Source organism: Aquila chrysaetos, chromosome 8 (assembly GCF_900496995.4).
Source record: "Aquila chrysaetos chrysaetos chromosome 8, bAquChr1.4, whole genome shotgun sequence".
Classification (NCBI taxonomy): Eukaryota; Metazoa; Chordata; class Aves; order Accipitriformes; family Accipitridae; genus Aquila; species Aquila chrysaetos.
In genome coordinates, this window is record NC_044011.1 from 32,006,915 (window position 1) to 32,029,037 (window position 22,123).

At 46.3% G+C, this 22,123-nt stretch overlaps 1 protein-coding gene across 2 annotated transcripts in view; it reads right to left on the reverse strand.

The window, feature by feature from the left end:
• SNAP25 (synaptosome associated protein 25) overlaps positions 1–20,601 on the reverse strand; it is a 66,832-nt gene extending 46,231 nt beyond the window's left edge. Inside the window, exon 1 of one of the 2 annotated variants that reach the window (XM_030021935.2) lies at positions 20,440–20,601. The gene's annotated coding sequence lies outside the window, so the exon portion shown is untranslated. The remainder of the gene's footprint in view (positions 1–20,439) is intronic. The other variant, XM_030021934.2, reaches the window with a different exon arrangement.
• Positions 20,602–22,123: the final 1,522 nt, after the last annotated feature.

The following is a 22,123-nucleotide window of genomic DNA, read 5'->3' on the forward strand; positions in this document are numbered from 1 at the left end:
TCAAGCAAATGAAAAAAAAAACAGCCATTGTTGAGGAGAAAAAGGAATATTTATGTCACTTAAATCAGTTAATGGCTTAAGAGAGCTTTGTAACTGTATTTCAGTCCCTGTAAGCACGGAGCCCTGTGACTGACAGCCAAACTGTTGTCTGAAATGCCCCAGGCTTAGCCCAGAGAGCAAGCACGACATGGGATGGGCAAAGAGAGCAAGCATGTCTGTGGTCACAGCCCTCAGGCTCTCTGGTCTCCTCTCTCCTGTGGTGAAATACCGACGCGCTAGTGAAAAGCTGCACTTCCAGGTGACCTTGAGCTAAAGAGAATAGGGGCAAGAGATTTATTTAAGGAGCTTGTGGGAGGGGCATGCTCTATTTTTAAAGAAAAATAATCCATTTGGGGGGTTTATTACACTTTGGACCTGGGTGGCTGCCAGAGAAAAAGGAGCGCCCTCCTCCTTAGAGGGATGTGTTGCAAACCCATCATGAGCCTTCGTGTTTTCTGCAGCACCTGCCTGTCCTCACCGGGCTCTTCTGCTCCGGAGCAGCCCCATCAGCAGTGGGATGCCTTTCCCCCTCTCCCACCACTCCCAGCCGGACCCACAAATCCTTCTTTTCCAGGGTACCGCCTCCTTGCCCTCAGCAGCATCCCCTGGTTCCTGCAAACCTGAGGGCCCTGCAGCCTCTGCAGTGAGTGACTCTGCTGCAAGTGCTGCTTCCAAGGTTGCAGGGGAGAGGCTGAGAAGGAGGTTTCCTGGTGTTAAATTCGGGTAGGACTAAAGCAGGGAGGGCATGCCGCAGTGTCCATTTCAATATTTGATGCAATGAAGCCCTCTGCCTGGGGGATTTACTGTCAGCTGCTGCAGCATGCGCTCGCTGTCTGCTGCAGGATGCGGTGCTGGAGCCCTGCAGGAACCAGACCGGAGCGTATGTCCCCGGGGCAGAAGGTGTAGCAGGTGGTGGGCAAGGAGAGGGGTCTTGTTCTGCAGCCTCCTTCCCCTCGGGAGGAAGCCGTGCAGCTGTCAGCGAGGCTTTGTGCTCTGTCCTGCTTTTGTTTGAACCCCAGGTGAAGGGAGGCACAACGACAAGGTGACAAATTCTTTATTTTCTTCCCTTTTCCCTACATTCCCCGTTACTCACCACGAGGCTGTCTTGAATCCAGGTTAAGTAATGCAGGATAGCAGAGTCACAAAAAAGACTGATTACTTCCTCATGTTTCATTAGACATTGAGAGTAATCGCTGTCTGAAATTTCAGACAGGCCCTGGATGAACATAAATCATCACCAATGCCCAGTAGACAGCTGGCAGCAGTCTGTGAAGCAAACAGCTTCAGTGGGTATTGCAGGCAACCCAAAAATGCAGGCCATGATTTAAAACTTTGTCCTGGCATACAGAAATAACTGTAGCTGTGGCTGAAACTGGCGAATGTGGAATATTAATTTTAGATTAATTCTGTATTTGAGAAAAAAACGCTAGCTTGTGAGGAAGGGCCCTGCATGCCTCTTTTTCTTCACTGCTGGAAAGCAGTGAAGTGCCTTGGGCTGGGTGAACTAAACTATTGCTGGGTTCATTGAGGGAAGGATTTAAAATCTGACTCTTCTGAGGACTTGGCCTAAGAGCCTGGAACAGGTCACTCCCTTTAATAAAACACTACAAACATCCTCCTCCCTGTCAGGCTAAGGTGAGAAAGAAACTCCTGCATAATTTTTCTCAGAGGAGTTCATCTCACTTCCACTGAAGCAATGAAGACTTCCTTATGAACGCAGTGCTACCAAATTTTAGCTCATAAGGCTGATGTCATAGTAGCTCATATTGACTACCTTGTCTAACTATAGATATTTATTCATAATGAAAATCAATATTTATTCATATTTAATAATTGTTCTTTGAAAGCAGACGTTTCCCCTGCTTATCAATATCAAGTAATATCCCCCTTTGGTAAAAGAAAGTTCTCTGCTACTGAAACGTGGCACTTCCTATGCTGCATCACAATATGAGTCCACTCTGCCCAGTCACCTGTCTCCATAATAATGTGCCATCTTCTGAGGAGTGTATACAATTCCCCGAGATGGAAAACAATAAACCAACCCATCAGTCCTCAGTTAGAAGTTGATTAATGTCAGGAGTGATCATCCGCTAGGAAATTTCTCGCAGTTATTTTATGTGTCTGAGCCAGGTTAGTGAAATTTTTCATGACATAGGAATCTGGTTCTTTGGCAAGCCTTGCTGCTTCAAACCTCCTCTGACTTAAAACAGGAACAAGAATTAAAAAGTCTAGCCCAAAGCTTAATGAGGCTATTGTATTTCTAGGACATTTCAATAGGCCTTAAGCTAAGCACTAATACAAGCTCACAAATAATACAGGCGCAGCAAATGCTATGTTTTATGGCACAGATATGGAGAACAGAAGAGAAGCCACATATCTTCACCTCATTGTGTCTCAGTGCAACAATAAAATTCATATGAAAGCTCAGTCCTAGAATTAATAAACACATTGAACTGCAGCTCTGGGAGCATTAGGTCAGGAGCAAATTAATGTCATTGAGCCAGTGAAGCTTAACTAGGTAAGGCATGTGCCACGTTTGGGCTGCTGAGAAGGCTCCTTCATTCCACTGCTGATTAACACTTGCCCTTGGTTAGCAGATGTAGTAATGGTAAGAGGTGAAGAGGGCCTGTCAAAGCAGTCTGCCTCCTGAGTCAGCACATGAAATTGTTAATGGAGCCCTTAGGGGTCCCTGCCCAAGAAGCTGCCAAATCCAGAGCAAAATCCAAAACCAGTGTTGTGTTACTTATACCCATTTAAGAGGAAAAGCAATGAGTTGTTAAGTATACTGTCCCTTTCCCCCTACCTTAGAGCAGAGGTTTGACCACTAGGATTTACTGCCTTAGCTCTTCCAGACATAAAGACCGTAACCACTGAGGAGCAGTATCAGTCACACACTAAAGGGCACATCTGTGGGCAAATCACCAGAAGTTCACGGCATGAACAACTGCTCACAGAGACCCAGGGATGAACGTGGATACCTGTCCTCTGCCCCTCAGTAGTTATCCACTCCCAGGGTAAGGGCAAACTCTAAACATGATCAGTTCAAAAGCCAGGCAGGAGATCACAAAATATGAGCCTTTCACATGTCCCCTAAATCACCTCCCAGCAAGTGCCTTGACGATCTTCCTTGACTGATATGTAGCCTTAGACCCTTGGTGGCCCCATCCAGGGCCACTAAGGAATAGCAGTGCCTATCAGCCTGTTTTCTTTTAAGACACCCCAATGCCCACAAGCAGAAGAGGCACAGAGCATGTGGAAAGCCAGGGAAAGGAGAACTGTGTTAAGCTTTTCCAGCTGTTGTGGTGGGTGATTTTGTCCCATGAGAGCCTAAGACTTGAGCAGGTGCCCAGAAGGCACCATAAGGGATCAATTACAAATGTATGCTGTGATATAAGTACAGAATTCAGTAAGACACCAGTATTAAAATATGATTTCTCCAGCTATTTGGGTTTTTTTTAAAAGGATGCTTCTTTCTGGAACATGGCACAGCAATTGCTATTCCAGGCAATATAAGTTTCAAGGCCATACATTTTATGCCTAATGCTATTTCCAGAAGAAACAGGAACCTGCATTAGAGGGTGCCAACCACAGCTTCCATATTATCCCAGACATCTGATGCATCGTCTCCAGAAATGGCTCAGCCATGGGAAGCCCAATCAGTCTTCATCTGCTTCACCTCATCCAAAAATGAGATGTAAACATTTCCCACTTTCATTACATTTCTGTCGCCAAAGTTATGAGGCTAGAAAAGCTTTTTTAACATCTCCAAAGCACAAGCAAAAAAACTTTGTCCCCTTCTCTCTCCAATTCTGATTGTATATCAGTATTTCTTGGCTCTGAAGTCTATAATCAGTCTAAATGGGTTAGGGGGTTTTGGACTAAACAACAGTACAAATGTCATTCATCAGTATAGACTCTGGCAGGAGTTGAACTAGACTCATGCCAGATACATAGATAGACACAAGTAAGCAAAGAAACAGAAAAAAGTTTGCCATTTCATTAGAAATGTGCAATATAGTGATTTTATAAACTAATCAAATAATGGTCTAAAAGCTTACTAAGAAGATTAAAACTCCTCAATTCTCACATAAATGGAAGCTTTGCAGAAAATTAAAAAAGTGCAAGTATTTCTTTCTAAAAATTATTCTTATCCTTTTCAAAGCTTTGACAGAAATGATTCCTTTTCTTTCGACTAGCAAATCAAAGGTCCATTTTCACTGCCCAGGGATCTGACTACCTTATCACACATTCTGTACCCATACTTAGTTAACAAGCTACTAACTAAAATAAATGCAATAGGTTATGTTACTTCTGGAGGGAAGTACTCTTCTCTTTGGTATTGAAATAGGTAGAAAATGGATAACATTTCTTATTTAAAATACTGAATTTCCCCCAGTATTTCACATTCTGAGCTTTCAGATTTTACCATATAATTGAAATGTCCTCATGTGAGAAATACTAAGTAGTTTAAGCAGAAATGGAGACATTAATACAGAGTGAGGTGGTTGAATTCTGAAATAAATTATTTTCAACAGCATTGATTAAACAGTGTTTCTATATTCTTTGCTGGTCTGATTTATTAAGCAAACAATTTCTCTCTCAGTGACCCATAGTTAACACCTATACCGGGATATCATTTAACAGGACACAACAACAGCATAGAGGAATAACTTTACTGATATTTTACTCAAAAATCTAATTCATCACAAACAATAATAATTGTATCTACTAGAACAAATATTTACATTTTTACATACACAAAACTGGCAATATTGGTTTTCACAGTGACAACAAATAGTTGCAACTCTTTTCTTCAGTTTATCTTTTCTATTGACTACTAGAGAACCTCATCCTTTAACAACTTACTTCCTTAGTTCATTGTTAACCTCTATAAAGTTGATTCTTCACGTGGTTTCACAATGTGCTTCCCATAAAAATGGTACTTGTCCTTTGCTTTTTTATGAGTTCTAGGCAGAAAACTTCAAGAAAAGACAGACATGTTTGCAGTAATGGCCAACTAAGCTGTCGTCTGACCTAGAAATGGAACTTCTTGAATCACAAGCACAAGTGAATGGCTTAATTCCCTATGACATCTGCAGTTACATCTGGACATTTCCCTTTGGTCCATCTGCATTTGGCAGTCCTGCAGTGTGTATAATTTGCTCAAAGAATGCCAGATTGCTGCTGACCCTTACAAGTCCTCATGCATACGTCTTCTCTTCCTTTGAAGAGAGACAGGTCCTGGCAGTTCTGTTAAGAAATTTTAAATAGTGAATCACATGTCTCTATCTCAGCTCAAAGTAATCCACCCCTGGCTTGGAGTGGACACTTATTGATCTCATGCATCTTGTTTGCTATGTCCCCTCTCAGAGTGACTACTGGGCCAGGAGTCTGTGAAAATGAGACTGTCACCCAGGCAACAAAAACTTTTTACACCTCACTGGTTCAAAGCCAGTTTTGTGGTTCTTTCCCATATTACAACATATGGCAGCACAGAAAGGGATTTTCTAAAATTCAGGCTGAATGTTCTTGTTCCAGCATTCCCAGCAAGTTGCTTAGAATTTTTCATGTAGCTGTATCATACTATATTAGCCTTCCCGCAATTGCTATTTGTTCCTCTATTTTACTCATGGCAGACCTGAATAGCCTGTCGTCTTCCTTTAGGAGGCCTTTTAACAATGTTAAAGCATCTATGAGGAACATTATAATCCAGACAAGCTAAATCACTGTCCTAGATATTCTTCTTTGCTCAATGTGATTCTCTGCGGGCTGCATCTCTTGTGACTGTTGCTAGTGACAGTTGCTATTTCTGCAGAGGTGAACATGATAGCTCAGTTGAGGAAATGTGACCAACATATACCCAGCTGCAATCCCGCATTTTTAATAGCATCCTCCTGGTGCCTCAAAACATTATTATTTCACATGCTTCTGTTAAGATTCCTATCAAAAATCTTCTGGGCAAAATTACTGGAACTAATGCCTGCCGAAACATCACTTTTTGAAATGTTTAATTAAGTATATTCATAGAGAGCAAATTCTGTATTTGAAACACAAGCTTTTCGCTCTCCCTACATCTGTAGCCCTTGCACACTCACTAGGGGAGCAGAAAGCCCTCTGTACAAAATGGAAGGAAGGCAGCACAGGTGGAGCTACAAACGTGTGCAATGAGCAGTCTGAAGATCTAGAAATTATTTTCTGAGAAAAGACCCATCAAATCATTTCAGATGAAGAGGAAGTCAAGAAAAATCAAAATTTGTGGTGAGCATTCCCAAAATACAGAAAAATTATGGGGATTTCACTATATAATTGATTTGCTGCAAATTGTTCTCTTGCTTCTTCAGCTGAGTCATACCTTGAGAGTATCTCAGCCATGTGATTATTGAGGTGATGAAGAGCCACTTTTCTCAGCCTTGCCCCTGCTTTGGACTTAGAGAACAGATTCAGTAGAGGTGAGTCAGTTCTGCTCTGCCATGCTGGAGAGAGGACCTGAGCAAGTTCTCCTTTAGACATAGAATCATAGAATCATTTAGGTTGGAAAAGACCTTCAAGATCATCGAGTCCAACCATCAACCACGCCCACTAAACCATGTCCCAAAAGTGCCTTGCCTACGTGCTTTTTGAATACCTCCAGGGATGGTGACTCAACCACTTCCCTGGGCAGCCTGTTCCAATACCTGACAACCCTTTCAGTAAAGAAATTTTTCCTAATATCCAACCTAAACCTCCCTTGCCACAACTTGCGGCCCTTTCCTCTCATCCTATCTCCAGCCACCTGACAGAAGAGACCAACACCCACCTCACTACAACCCCCTTTCAGGTAGTTGTAGAGAGCGATAAGGTCTCCCCTCAGCCTCCTCTTCTTTAAACTAAACAGCCCCAGCTCCCTCAGCTGCTCCTCATAAGACTTATGCTCCAGGCCCCTCACCAACTTGGTTGCCCTTCTCTGGACACGCTCCAACACCTCAATGTCTTTCCTGGAGTGAGGGGCCCAAAACTGAACACAGTACTCGAGGTGCGGCCTCACAAATGCCGACATATGATGATTCATAGCAAAATTCCTATTACGCTCAACTGATTAATGGTTTTATAGAATAGGCTGTGTTCCTGCCTTCTATAAACCACTGTATGTTTGTATATATGTAACTTTCTGCCTAGTTTCTCAGTCAGTGAATTAAATTATTATTAACTCTGAGATTTAGGCAGGGATTGTGCTGTTGGTTCTTTGTGGTGTGCAGAAGACCTCAAGTGCAGCCCCTGTTTTCTTAGGGCATGTGAGGAATGACGTTCAATGCTTCCTGAGCCTCCATCTTGCACTGTGTGCTCCAACTGCATGCTGCACTTCCCTTGGAAAGGAGGAGCAGCTCCACAGCTTGTCTTCTGCATAATGCAGCTATGCATTATTAAAGCGTTTGCACTTAAGATGTTTGCTTTTTGAATAGGGTCCTTTGTTACTGTGCCCAGAGAGTTAAAAAGTGCTTAATTACTGTCAAAAAGACCTTCCTCTTCCTCTTCAAGTGTGTTTTTAAGTCAGTTGTTGTTAGGGTCTCCACATGGTGCCGATCAGGTTTGCTCTTCTGATTACAATGGTGCTGTACTGATTTATCCCAGCTAAGCATCTGGGACTAAATACTCAGTTGAAATGGGAAGCATCCTGCCCCTGAAACAACTTCCTTTTCTTCTATCTATTGTTCTGGTTATTTCAGATCTGTAGGATGTCTTATTACCGGCACAGGGTGTCAGCTAGAGAAGGGCTCTCTCTGGCTGGTAGGACCTGCCCATGGCAGGTTCTTAGCCATCCTGTTGCTAACAGCCTGCACAAGTGTGTCTGGCACATACCTATAGGCCTTTGTGCATCAGGACATGCTTAGTCCAACTGCTGGTCTAAAAGACTTTGCAAAATTGTTCTTCTTTGGTTTTTTGGGTTGTCCCATTTTTGCTGAGGACTTGGTATTTGAACATTTTTCTATAATCCTTCTTCATTTTTTTCCTTGCCCTATTCATAATCAGCAAAAGTGGTTTTCTACTTTCTCTTTACCCAGTGAAAGTGGGAATGAGATAGAAAGAAACATTCTTCCTACCCAAGTGAAACATAACTGAAATGTTTTGAGAAATACCTATATTAAAGAATTGTTTTCTTAATGTAAGAACTGCTGTTTTTCAGTAACAACACCCTTAAACCTAGAATTTTTCTGACAAAGCTCCCTGTTGCTCTGGAAGCTGACCCAGTTAGTGCTGTCCTGGCTCAACAGCCTGTTGTGGGTTGACCCCGGCTGGACACCAGGTGCTCACCAAAGCTGCTCTATCGCTCCCCTCCTTAGCTGGGCAGGGGAGAGAAAACATAATGTAAGGCTCGTGGGTCAAGATAAGGACAGGGAGAGATCACTGACCAATTACCCTCACAAGGAAAATAGACCCGACTTGGGGAAATTAGTTTAATTTATTACCAATCAAATCAGAGTAGGGTAATGAGAAATAAAAACCTAAATCTTAAAACACCTTCCGCCCACCCCTCCCTTCTTCCTGGGCTCAACTTCACTCCCAAATTCTCTACCTCCTCCCCACCAGTGACGCAGGGGGACAGGGAAAGGGGGTTGTCGTCAGTTCATCACACATTGTTTCTGCTGCTCCTTCCTTCTCAGAGGGAGGACTCCTCACACTGTTCCCCTGCTCCAGCATGGGGTGCCTCTCATGGGAGACAGTCCTCCAGGAACTTCTCCAAAGTGAGTACTTCCCATGGGCTGCAGTTCTTCTTGAACTGCTCCAGCGTGGGTCCCTTCCATGGGCTGCAGTCCTTCAGGCACAGACTGCTCCAACATGGGCTCCTCTCTCCACGGGGCCACAGGTCCTGCCGGGAGACTGCTCCAGCACAGGCTTCCCACAGGGTCACAGCCTCCTTCAGGCATCCGCCTGTCCCGGCATGGGGTCCTCCCCGGGCTGCAGGTGGAGATCTGCTCCACCGTGGACCTCCATGGGCTGCAGGGGGACAAACTGCCTCACCACGGTCTACCCCGTGGGCTGCAGGGGAATCTCTGCTCCAGCGCCTGGAACACCTCCTCCCCCTCCTTCCTCACTGACGTGGGTGTCTGCAGAGTTGTTCCTCTCACATGTTCTCACTCCTCTCTCCGGCTGCAGTTGCACAGGGTTTTTTTTTTCTCCCCCTTCTTAAATCTGTTATCCCAGAGGTGCTACCACTGTTGCTGATTGGCTCAGCCTTGGCCAGCAGCAGGTCTGTCTTGGAGCTGGCTGGCATTGGCTGTCGGACACAGGAGAAGCTTCTAGCAGCTTCTCACAGAAGCCACCCCTGTAGCCCCCACACTACCAGAACCTTACCACGCAAACCCAATACACAGCCACATTTATTTGACTGCTCTGGTGAGCTCCCCTGTCCTGGTGGCTGTGTGCCAGTCTAGGAGACAAAGCTCTATGATATTTAATTGTAGCTTGTGCTGCTGGACAGCTTGTCTTGAGCAAAGCAGTAAACTATGAGACAGGATCTTTAAAATCACTGTGACTTTTTTCCTTTCTCTGCCTCGCTCTGGGCCATAAAACCGTTCATCTGAGCAACTGCTTACAAGCACGAACACGGTGTTCACAAATCCCACCTCGCAGTGGGATCTCATCGCTTCTGGTGATACCCTTTTTATAGTCTACCACTCTCATTCTGTCTCATGTCTTCAGCTGTAAGGCAGTAATTTAACCCCCCATCTGGCGCTATTAATTTGCACTGATAACTTCATGTCTCTTCTAAAATAGGCTTCTATTTCTAACACACTTGAAAAAAGTGCCTTTTTTTAGACTTTCTAGCCAAAAGAAAAAACCCTGGTCTCTACCTTGTGATATCACAAGCAGTGGTTTGTTTTTATTTTCAATGTAAAAGTGCTGCAGAGCAAGTGCGTGTCTCAAATACCACAGCGAGTAGACAGCAGTCGTTAACATTTTGCTCAGCTATTTGTCTCTGAAACACTAACTACAGGGGAATAGTTCTCACAAATACCACCATCCTGGTGTCTTGGTGTCTTAGTGTCTTTATATGCATCTGTAAGACTTCATTGTGGCTAAACTCTGGCTGGTTCTTAATTTCCCCCTTTTCTAGCACGGGCTGGTCCATAGTTTTCCCCTTTTCTATTAACTTGTTGCATCCCTTAAGAGCAGCATAGCTTGAATACATGAAGAACATGTATCGTCTGCACAAAATAATGTTGTGATGTGTCTGTGTTGCCCCTAGATGTCATGCCAAGTTGTAGGCCTCCATGTGAATGCCACCCCTCTGCTTCCTTCCCTAGGGTCTGCTCTTCCTCTGTCTGGCAGCAGGACAGAGGAGGAAGGGGAGGACACCCTGCAGCCAGGTCTTTCCCCTCCCCATTTTTGCCCGCAGCTGGCAGTGCAGAGAGCTTGACTCAAGAATCAGTCAGACTTGGGGTTATTAAATAGCTAAGGTGGCTTTGCTTTCTCACTGGGCTGGCTTTCTTGCTAAGAGATCTGGTGCCAGAAAGATTGGCACTTGAAGAAAGTAGCCAGCAGAAAAGTTGAAGTTAAAGGCAAACACTAGAATGTGAGCTGGCGGTCCATTTAGGGTTCATGCCCACCAACCGCTACAGGTTTTCTTCTCTTAGTGAAAGAAGTTAGACTAATCCAAACTCTTCATGAGATTAGGAGTAAGGGCACACCTCTGCATCCCCTCTACGTTTTAAAATGCAAAGATTGAACAGAAGGTTGTGTCTGCTAAAGGGATGCAGGCTGGACACCAGGAGTGAGAATGTGTTATAACCTAACACTTCAGGGCACTTTTAAGATGCTCCTACCAGAAACTTGAGTATTGAAGTTTGCTTTTTAAGTCTAGGTAATTGTCATTGGTGTGCTGATAGTGAAAGACTATCAAGAAAGAATTAATCAAAAAGTCTACCCTGTCCTTTCTCTTATTTTAGTCTGCCTGGCTTTTGTCTCTTTTTGTGTTTTTTTTTTTGTTTTGGTTTGGTTTTTTTTCATTCCCCTAGTTATTTTCTTCTCTTTTTTATTCTCTGGTCCCCTTCTTCAGCCTTATTGGTACATTGGATCATTGTTTGGTTAAGATACAAGTAACTCTTCTAAGCCCAGGATTTGGCCTACCGTGTTTGACCATAGTGGAAAGCCTGGTTAATTTCGAAGGGTCTCTCACTCTATAAGGGAAGTAGATTGTTTTGAAAAATAGATTCTGGCTGCAGGCATGAATGGAAGAGCTTTTTGTTTGCAGAACAACTGAGGGTACAACACATTTCTTGGAAATGTCACCACAAAGACAGGCTAGACCACAAAAAGAAGGTAAAGAAACTGAAATCTGTAAACAGCCCTGGAGTCTCGCATTCTGTGCTTGAAGGTCTAATCTCCAGCATCACAGAGTGTGTCTGGCCATTGGATGAGTGTCCTATCTCTTCACCTGACAGGCTGGGGAATCTTTTAAAAGCTTTGTGAGTAATGTCCTAAGTGCAAGAAAAGGCTTTCTGGGCTCAAGGAATGAACAGAAATATAACGGGATCCTGATTGGGATAGAATGGAGCTCTCAAGAATATGAACATTAAAGAGGAAAGCAAGTGTTAATCCATAAAGGAATAGAAGTAACCATGGGAAAATCACAGTAGGGCAGCAGCAGAGCTGCTCATCAATCTACATAGAAGTTTAATAACTTTGCAGATAAATGGTTGCATCCACAATAAAAAATTTATTGGATTTCACTGTTCAGTTAAAACCCATATATTGTAATATTCTCCACCATGGGCAATTTTTGAAATCAAGACTGCATAATTGTACTGCTGGAGAAGAAGTTAATACTTCTACAGCCCTATAGCCGGTGGGATGTTCTGTTTTATAGGGGGTTCAGCTCGTTGATGGGTAACCTCTTCTGGCCTCTTAATGAACCAGTCAAAGGAGAGGGAAGCACTGGGGTCCTTGTAGCTGAGGGTGCTTATGTAGCCAGGAGCTAAGAGCTCTTCATCTCCACCTGCACTGTGTTCCTGTCTTCCTGCTCTTTCCCCGTTTTTCCCTTTGTGTTCTGGGTGGCCTGCTGCATGTAATGCCTTCTCTGTCCATACCAGCACAACAAGACCCCTGTCCTGAATGGGGCTGAAAGGAGTTTTTCCTTGCATCTCCCTTTCTTGGGAGGGTGGTTTCCCTCAGAGCATATGGGGAATATGCGGAGAACAGAAAGCTGAGGCTGGGTAAGGTGAGGTGGGACTGGGAGGAGACCCCAAACTCCAGGTAACAAAAAGGCAGCATAGTTACTAAGGCACTAATCTTGGAATTGGGGTACTACAGTAGCTAACACCTTTTTTGTGATGTCTGCAGCTGTCTTGCATTCTTATTTGTCAATCTGTTAGAAATGCACACCAGTTCTTGTTTACAAGGCTTAGAAAATGATCTTCAGACCCTAAAAGTTGCTCCAGGAGCAGCTATTTTGTACTATTTAGAACAGTTAATTAAGAAAAAGGGAACTAGATGATGCAATGATTTAAAAATGCCTTGCTAATATTGAAAATTTGAGGCCTGCATATGGCCCTACTGTTGCGTTACAGAAGTGGTCTAGAGCATTTTCAATTATACTTAGTGCATTCCTGATGCCTCGAGGGTTTTTTCCACTGTCTCTTTCTTGATGTGCTCATCTCTAAAATGAACTAAACTGACAGGCCTTCACCACAGCAGAGAGCCATGCAGACCTTTTTTTTTTCTCCTCTCTTTTCTTTTTTTAAATAAGAAAAACCTCTTAGGAAAATTAGACTTGAAGAAACTTCCTGCCTTATCAAGTCTAGTCTCTTGTGACCACCAACAGCTACGTCATATAATCCCCTTCATGAATTCATCAAGCGTCATCTTAAACCCCTTTGCTGCTGTTGGCCTTCCTGTCTCTTGCTCCTCTTGTTGGTATAATAAAAGACACATATTTTCAGGAATTGCAAAACCCGATACCATATCCCAAGAACATGTTTTTAATGGCAAAAAACCTGTAGGAAATCCTTCAAAAGGCTAGGCAACAAATACATGTCTCCATACAGCTGAGCAAATAAAACAAATGCTTCTCTGGGGAGAACGGCTGTTAGAAGTCAGCGGTGAATTCCAATTTAATTGGGTTCACATACCTTTGTTTGTTTCTTGAGGGCTTTTCACAAACTTGAGTGTCACTTAGGTGAATACTCTCCAGAAAAGCAAATGTTTGGCTGAAGTACTCAAATATTCACAAAACATATCTGGGTTGTACATTCAACTGTATGTTACCAGTTTGGAACCAATGCTGTGGAAGAGAGAGGGCTCGGTCCTGCTCTCCCCCTGCAGCTTAATGCGGATCTGGCAAAATGCACGGCTCTGGCAAACTCATTGTCTTGTGTTATGCCTGGCCACGAGAGCACCATCAAATGCGTGAATGTTTCATCTACCTTCTGGTCTGAGTTTCCTTTCTTCTCTTGCTATCGTGAATATAAAACTAATAATCTGGGTTTATACGGCACCTTCCAGCCAAGCCTTTTACAAACCTGAAGGGGACAATCACGTCTAACACCCCCTTGAACGCTAAGTAAATAGTAATCACCTCTGCTGGGAGGATGTTGCATTGTAGGGGTATCAATTTTTAGGTCACCAACCCCTGGCAGTGGAGACTGCTATGCCCTAAAATACATGAAAATATCTTTCCAAAGGTACAGGATACTTGTCCTCCATCTGAAGGTGAGGAATGCAAACTAAAAGTTGTTTAAATCTCAGTTCTTTCTTCTGTGGATGGAGGCAATTGAGGCACTTGACAAAGGTTACATTGATTTAGTGTGTGATACTTGCACCTGAATATTCTGGGTGCAGCCCCTGTGCTTTAATCACTAAACCACAATATCTGAAGCTAAAGTGACTGTTACTGAACATCTCTAGTCCAATAAATTGCAATAGCTTTCTTACTGTTTTCTGCAAGAACAAATTATTCCTAAGAGATGTCTGTGCCTATTAAATAGAGAACAGAAATTTCTCTCCTAACAGTGTCAGTCACCTCTGGGGTCAGCGCTGTCCAGCACAGGCAACCCTGAGCTCGGAGAGGTGTGTGTCCATGTGTGCACACATTGTGCAGAGGCGTACCAGGCAGGAGCAGCGCTGGGCTGAATCAAAGAGCAATTCCCTGATGCCTGCAGGAATGCAAGCTTGTCTAAATCCTTTTGAGGTAAATGGTGAGGTGTCTAAGGATGTGAATGAGGACCAGACCGAACCAAAAAATGCTAACGCAGAGGGGAGAAAGAAAACTTTAATTTCCATCTAAAGCATGGCGAAGCTAATTTTAGTACCTTTTCTTTTTAAAGATTCTTAAATATGCATGGAAGACTTCTGTTCCTGTTAAAAAAAGAAAAAATCAGTGAATGGTAACGCTATTTTGACAGATCAGCTCTTCTGAAGAAGTATACTTTTGTTTCGTGACATTTTTTAGAGTAGCTGGAGGAAATATATTTACCTCTGTAGGGCAGATCAATGAACTGGCATCTGCACAGTCCCACTGTGAGCTATAATTTCCAGGGGAGGGGAAGGAACCAAAGGAACTGTTGGCACATCTTCCAAATAACTGATTTTTATGAAAGAAAAAATAAATTATTTCTTCCGGTACAACTGTATTGCAACCCAGAAACAGAACTCTCCTTTGGGTGGAGAGTAATTATAATAAATAAATACATCATGACAAAGACCATAGCTATGATGTGATCGGAGCCTTTAGTTTTCAGCCCACTCCACACTAGTTTTCTAATCTCTTTGGCAGGCTAGTGACTGTGAAAGCCTTTGGAGATTTGCTGCCTGGGATTTTTAGTAAGGATACGCCTCTGAGAAAATGTGGGAGATGGAAGCGATCAATGTAAAGTTACAAACGTGCCCCACCAAGCACTCTGCAGTGCCTTTGTATGTGCACGTCCCTGTTAATTGGTAGGTTTTGAGTAAGAAATAGCAAATCTTGCATTAATTTAAAAAATCACTTACATGAAGCATCCTTTTGTAATGTCTAGGATATAAATTTTAGTTGTTAGCACTGACACAGGCTATGATAACTATCATTTTGCTCATGGATTCTACCAGTAAACTCTGGCACAATAACTTTCTCATATTAAAAGCACAAGGAAAACTATAATTATAGTAAAAATGTATAAGAACAGTTCCCATCTTTCTGTTTTAGAAATGTGTACAGTGAGACTTGACTTTGCCTTTGTTCTTTTATACTTCTACTCCACCAGTAATAAGTCTGAGTAGTCAAATACTGAAAATATTGCCTTAAAAAACCTGGTGAAAGAAGTATAATTTTCCTGTGTGTTTACTGGAATGCAGGAAAACTTCCCACTACTTCCCAGTTTGGAAGAAAAATGAATGGCTACTGCTAGGAAGTGCAGTCTGTGAAATCAGACTGCACCTGGAAGTGCAGGTTTCATTTTGTTCTACATCCATTTATGCAGTTCTGAATTTTTCTGCACACAGATGTGCCTCTAGGAAAAACTCAGCTGTGTCCTGGGTTTTACACCATATAAAAAGTTATGCTGGTGTTATGTACCAGCAGAGTGCAGCAGAACCCAACCTGAAATACAGCCGTAACATGCAGTAGTCCTCCTCCGCTGCTTCGTTGCTAACTAATCGTTGCTTACTGTCACCATTTCTGAGGCAGACTAACTGTGTGAACTTTGTCTGTGAGAATCTGCGACAATGAAACCAGGCTGGTAAAAAATAGGGTTTGGGGGGATGGCATTTCAAGTTACTTCTGTTTATAGAAAAACCTGCTCCTTCAGCAAGTATACCTATTTCTGTTTTAAAGCACGAATGGTGAGCCCCAGCTCAGGAGCTCATCAGCCTGTAGTGTAGCACAGCACTCAGTTATGCTAATTCACACCAGTTGACAGTGTGGCCCAATAATAAGTTAAATCCCAGTTAAAAAACGCAACAGAGCATTGTTAGCTCTAAAAGAAAAAAAAAACCAAACAACTAAAAAATCTTTTTCTTTTAAATAGCCAGACAACACAGATTCGTCGGCATTATCTTTCAGCTTTCAAAGGCCAGGAACAGCAATGATTAATTACTTGGTATTTGCTTCCTCTCCTCCCTGTGCTTGTATTAGAATTCAGCTTTCTCCAGTGGGTAAGATAAGATACCATATCTCTCATTACTAATAAAAAGAGGTTATAATGCAATGATTGAATTCTCTTTAGAATTACATATTTCAGAGAGGACATGTATGCAGCACTTGTTTCCCTTTGAAAAACCTAAACTGCTAAACGTTCTCTTTGTTACAAGTCCCACAAAATGATGTGCAGGGTTTCCTCTTGGACTGCAGGGCTGATCAATATGCACCCATTGCTGGGAGTAGAAAGCTTTCCATACCCTCCACTCATCTCCAGCAGCACACAGCTTGACTGGTGAGCTTATTCAGAGCTTCATGCAAAGTTTACCTCACAAGTGGAAGTATTAGAATCCTTGGAATAATCAAAATCAGAAGTCCACGCTCACCTCCCTTCACATCAGGGTCCTAATTCTTTACCCGAGTTTGTGTTTCTTTCATCAGAGTGCTCTTTAACAGTAGTCAAAAGAGGATTGTAGGTGAGAATGAAGATGAGGTAAGTGATGAGGAAATAGCAAGTGAACACAATGAAAAATGTAAAGGCAAAGCTAAATTTCCTTCTAAAATAACAGGGCAAGTGGTTCAAACGCTTCCTCTAGGCCATTCAGGTCCACTTTTGAGTCTTGCAACATCAACCATAGGGCCATCATAAAGCAGGAAAAAACAATTTTGAGCCTGTGAAGTTGACTCGTCTTTGTGCTTGGTGGAAAGGAAAGTCCTAGAAAATTCAGTGGGATGTGGGACAGCATATTGAAAACTCATCTGATGAGAGGCGGATTTTGCTGGTGGGAGTATGTAGCTAAGTGTTTGTGGAGGGAGTAACAAAGGGGTGATAGACAAGAACTAGGAATATAACTTGTGTGTTTTGGAGAAGTGCTCGTTGCAATACAATGCAGCAAGCTAAATCTGCAAGGTCAGTAGGGAAGAAAGCCAGAGTTTATTGAAGCTAAGGGCAAAGATCTCATTTAAGGCTCAAAAATAATGAGCTAAAAAAAAATAAACTATTCTTTGACAACTGATGGCCTTGACAAACTATATCCAGCACTCCCAGGAGTAGATATGTGAGCCCTGGTGCCTGCTCCAAAGTCCAGCTTCCTAGAGGTAATCGTGATCTGCCTCAGATCTGCATCCTGCTGCAGCTCTCAAGCAACGCATTATTCTTCTCTCTGTTACATGCTCTAAAACGCTTGAACAAGTCTATTGTTACAGATTGCCTGGCACTCGCCCAGCCCAAAGGTGACTGCATTGGTAGTGGTGGATGAAACTTCACAGGTAGAAAAATGCAGTCTTCGCAATGAGGGCTGCAAAGTCAGTCTACTTTTGTTGTGGGATTACCTAGCTTATAACCCTAGAAATCTCTGAAATGAGTGTGTGTGTGTGTATAAAAACGTACAGATGAAAGTACTGTGCTTATATTATAAAGAGTTATGATAGAGATTCGGGAAAAGGTACCAGAAAGAGTAGTTGTGTGACAAGCCAAGGCAAAGGTAAACAAGTTTCTTCTCTTCCTAGGCTCCCCTACATTCCTGAGAGAAGAAATCATTAACAAAGTGAGCCCTACACTGTGCCATATACTTTCCATTTTTCTCCAAGGGTTGCTACATACGCAGAAGCTGTAGCCTCGTGACACATAGGCATAAAAATTGCTGAAGGTGTTCATACCAACAGGATTTTGTCATTACCTTGCTCAGTTAAAGCAGTGCAAGCATTAGGTAGAGAGCATGCTTTATTTGCCTTAGTACTTCAATCTTGCTGTTTGTTGCCATACCTAAAGCCTATGGAGACAAATGAAAAGCTTTCCGTTGACCTGAAAAGCAGCTCCCGCCTCCAGTGCAATAAATCTGCAAATTGGAGCTGTGTCTCATTAGATGTATTTTGAGGGTTCGATACTGGCTGGATTCTGCTGTTCTTTCTTTCACTGCCCTCATGAGTTCAGTGGACACAGAGTCTGGTCCTGAGTGCTCTTGGAAATGCCACTCTAATTTTCTCATTAGTTGTAGAAAGTTAATCTGTATTTATTTGGGGGTTGCTATTTAACTGCATGTAACATGTAACTGTAACATGCTGAGTTTCCACAGCTCCTATTGACTTCAGAGGCAGCCTCAAGCTCTTGCTTTTGCAAATCAGGCCTGCTTGCACCTTCTGTTTGGTCACCTCTGTTGTCTTTTTGGCACTCATCCTAGGTATCAAACTCTTCAGTGGTCACCTCCTGGCTGACCCCTTCTGCACTACGCAGAAGCAACGGAAAACCACTGCTGCTTTTTCCTAGACTGGCGTCTTTGCCCATGATGCAGGGATGTGCAGGGAGATGGGGCGCCAGGAGAGAGTCGCTTCCCCAGCTGTACCCCACAGGGCACTCATCTCCCAGATGGTACCATCCCTTCCCTTGTCACCCACAGGGATGGCTGTCCCACACCATCCTTGTGTTGCCACGGTCAATGGGAGTGTTGTTCCATGCCTAGAGCTAGGACGGGGCGGGGGGGGGGGGGGGTGCGGGACAGGCATGTCCTTGCAGATGCTGTGGCCAGGGCTGGCAGCAGCCAGGTATGGGTTGTGGGGCTGCTCCGCCACCCCCGGGCTGCGCTGCAGACCAGCCCCCCCTTCCGCCCCCCCTTTTCAGCTGGGAACGAAACCAGCAGCAATTATTCAAGCCAAGCACGTAAATCTGGCAGATCCCGCGGCCGTGGTTTGACGCAGCTACGCAGCGCAGTGTCTGGACGCGCAGCCCGATCCCCCCCTTCCCCCCTTGTTTATTTGCCCCGCAGAAAGCAGCGAAGTTACCAACTTCGCCAGCAATGAGCCGCACCGAGGGGTTTGGGGAGACTGGGGGGCCGGGGAGCGGAAAGGATGAAGAGGGCGGAGGACCGCCGGGGACGGGGGGACCCGGGGCCAGGCGTGCGGTGCGGTTCCACCGCCGCCCCCCGCACCAGCCCGGCCGTGACGGGGCAGCCCGGGCGGCGCGTTACATAAGGCGGCGGGCTCCGCACTGCTCCGCAGCGCGGCCGCGGAGGGCGGGGGGGGGGACGGGGGACGGGACAGAGCTCAGCCCTCCCCCCCCATCTCACGGCTTGGGGGACCCCCCCCAGTCCCCGGGCGCACAGAGGCACCGGAGCCCGCGGCATGCTCCGCCCGAGACGCCGGAGGGGCAGCGGCGCTGCGCAGCGTGAAGAGGGGGACGCCGAGGGCCAGGAGCGCGGAGCCTCCGCGGGCGCGGGGAAGCCCCGGGGGGCTGCTGCTGGTCCCCGCGGGCAATGCCCGGCCGCGGAGGGACCCCGCGGGCTGGGCGTTACGTAACCCCCCGTTTCCCTTACGCAAATACCTCTCCACCCGCGGAAGGGCAGGGACAGAGGCCGAAGTGCTAAGCGCCGATTAATTTTAGGAACTGAAGCTATTTGCCTTTTTTTTCTTCTTCTTCTTCTTTAATTTCTCCCTCTTCGCATTCTAAGCTGCCGGGGGGACCCCCACAACTGTTTCCGCGTGCGGTCCTGTCCTGGAACGAGCCAGCACCGCCGCTTTCCAATCGGGGAAGGCTCTTCCCCGTGCGGCATGGCGGGGGCTCGCCGGGGAGGGCAGCCCGGGGGGAGGCGCGGAGCCGCAGGGCGCTGCAGCACTCCCGCCTCCGCGGCGCGGCCAGCCTTGCGCGCTGCCGGCGGGAGGGCGCCGCGCCGACATCCGCGGCCGCGCAGGGGGCACGGCGGCGGCGCTCTCCGCGGTGCTGAACCCCTCCCGCCTTGTCCCTCCACCGTGCTGAAACGCCGGGCGCTGACCGCGGAGCGGAGGGGCCCGGCCGCTGTCCGCGGTGCTGACTTTCACACACACACCCCCCCGCACCGCACCGCACCGCCCCGCACCGCACCGCCGCCTCTGTCCGCGGTGCTGAAGCGCCGCCGCAGCCCGGCGCGGTGCAGGCGCTGCAGTGCCCCGGGAAGGCAGCAGCCCGGTCCGGCCGAGCAGGGCAGAGCGCCCGCAGACCATTCTTCCCGCTCCGGGGAGGGGGGGAACGGCGCTCGTTCTCCTTCTCCTCCTACCTCCCCCGGGCTTCCCTTCTCCGCCGGCCTCCTGCCACCCGCAAGCGAGCCCGCTACGGCGGAGGAGCAGAGCCCGGCTCCCTCCCCTGGCTCCAGGCGGCGATGAGGCTGGCGGCGAAATTACACCCCTCTCCCTGCCTTCCTCCGTCCCCGTAGCAGCCCAGAGGCTGGAGACAAAAAGCCGAGCAGGTCCCTCTTTAAATATAGCCTTTTTTTCATTTCCTTTTCGTTAATACCGCCCCCTCCCCCCTGACAAGCCGGTCCCCCCCGGTGGTCTCCCACCCTTACCTCGGCTTCTGGAGCGCTACGCCGGGCCGCGGCTGCGGGGTCGGTGGGTCGGTGCCGCAGCTGGGAGGCAAGGACAGCCGCTGCTGACCTCTCCGGGTCTCCTTCTTCAATGGACCAGGAGCCGTGCCCTCATCAAAGATGGCCGTCCGCTCCTACGTCAGCAGCTTTTAATAGCCCTCCCCGGCGGGGGGGGGGGGGGGGGCGGGAGCAGGAGGGGGGGCAGAGCGGGCCGGGCGGGCTTGAGTCATCGCCGCCGCCGCTGCACCGCGCCGCGCACCGCGCACCGCCGGCGAGGCGGCCCCGCCGTTTCTCCGCACCCGCCGCTCCGCGGCCTCCCTCGGCGCGGAGCGGCGGGGCGCGGTGCGGGGCGCAGTGCAGCGGCGGCGGGCCGGGGCCGGGGCCGGGGCCGGGGGCTGAGCGCGGCTGCGGGTGAACCGCCTGGGGAGGGGGGAAGGGGGCCTCCTGCAGCAGCGATTTCCTCCGCCAAAGGGGTGGTCCGAAGAGGGTATCCCTCTGAAGTCTCCGGTACTCCATATATGGCCAATCTACGTGGGCTTCTATTTTTATGTGTGAATTCTTCCTTCTCTCCCTCTTTTTATTTCTCAGAACATCCTGCCGGGGGTCTGGGTGTGTTAATCTGATTATTCCTCCTCTCCTCCCCCCTTTGTAAGAGCAGCCAAACACAAGGAAATCCATGGTTAAGGACATGTGTTGTCACTGATCATTTGAAGGACGGGTTCAAAAAAGAGAGAGAGAAATTAAAACAAACTAAAGCCTGGGCACGTACATGCATACACAGAGCAGAGTGAGCACATCCCACTGCTGCCGAGAAGGAAAACGGTAACTCGGTTCCAGGAAAGAGCCTGGCTTATTTATCGTGGATTAATTAAAATATTAATTCAGAGCGTACCTAATTTGGAGCAAATGGAGCTGTCTCCTGTGTGATTTCTAATGGGGAGGAAATCCTTTCATTTCATACAAAACATTGTATTTTTGTAAAATTTATCTCTTAATGGGGATTTTAATGCAGGATGAGGATTGCATCTGAAGTGCGACGCTCTCTTTCATAACCTCAGTCATCCTTTCCTTTTCATTCCACAAGCCTTCGTGCGTTCATTTATGGAACCATCCAGACCTACAGACGAGTGGCGATGCCTCCCTCTTCCCTGTCTGAGCCTCTCTTGTGAGCAATAACCGATCACTGGCTATGTTTAACTCTGACACCACACGTACAGGCTTTTCTAAATAGTCTGCAGATGACAGAGTCAAAACATCAGTCCCACATTAGCGATAATTCTATCCTCATCATATTTTTCCCCCCCCCCCTTTTGCCACAGCAAGGAAAACCGGAAGAGAGGGAAGACTATGCAGCTGTATTTTGGAGCACGTTCATCTCGTGTTGTGGTTGTACGGGGGGGGGGGAGGGAAGGGGAGGGAGGGGAAGGCGCGGGGGAGAAGGAGAGAGAACTGCCGGTGATTCCTCCTCCCCTGCTCTGTAGTTCCCCACAGAAAAACGTGACTGTAGATCGTGCTTTGCGATTCTCACCCTCTCCTGTGAAAATATGTCCTTCAGTCTCGTTTGAAAGGAAGCAGTCAAAAGTTTGCTAAATATATGACAAAGGAATTCTCAGGCAAGAGGGGCTCCTTGCTGCATTAGAGTATCTAATGAGCTGTGCACATGAAA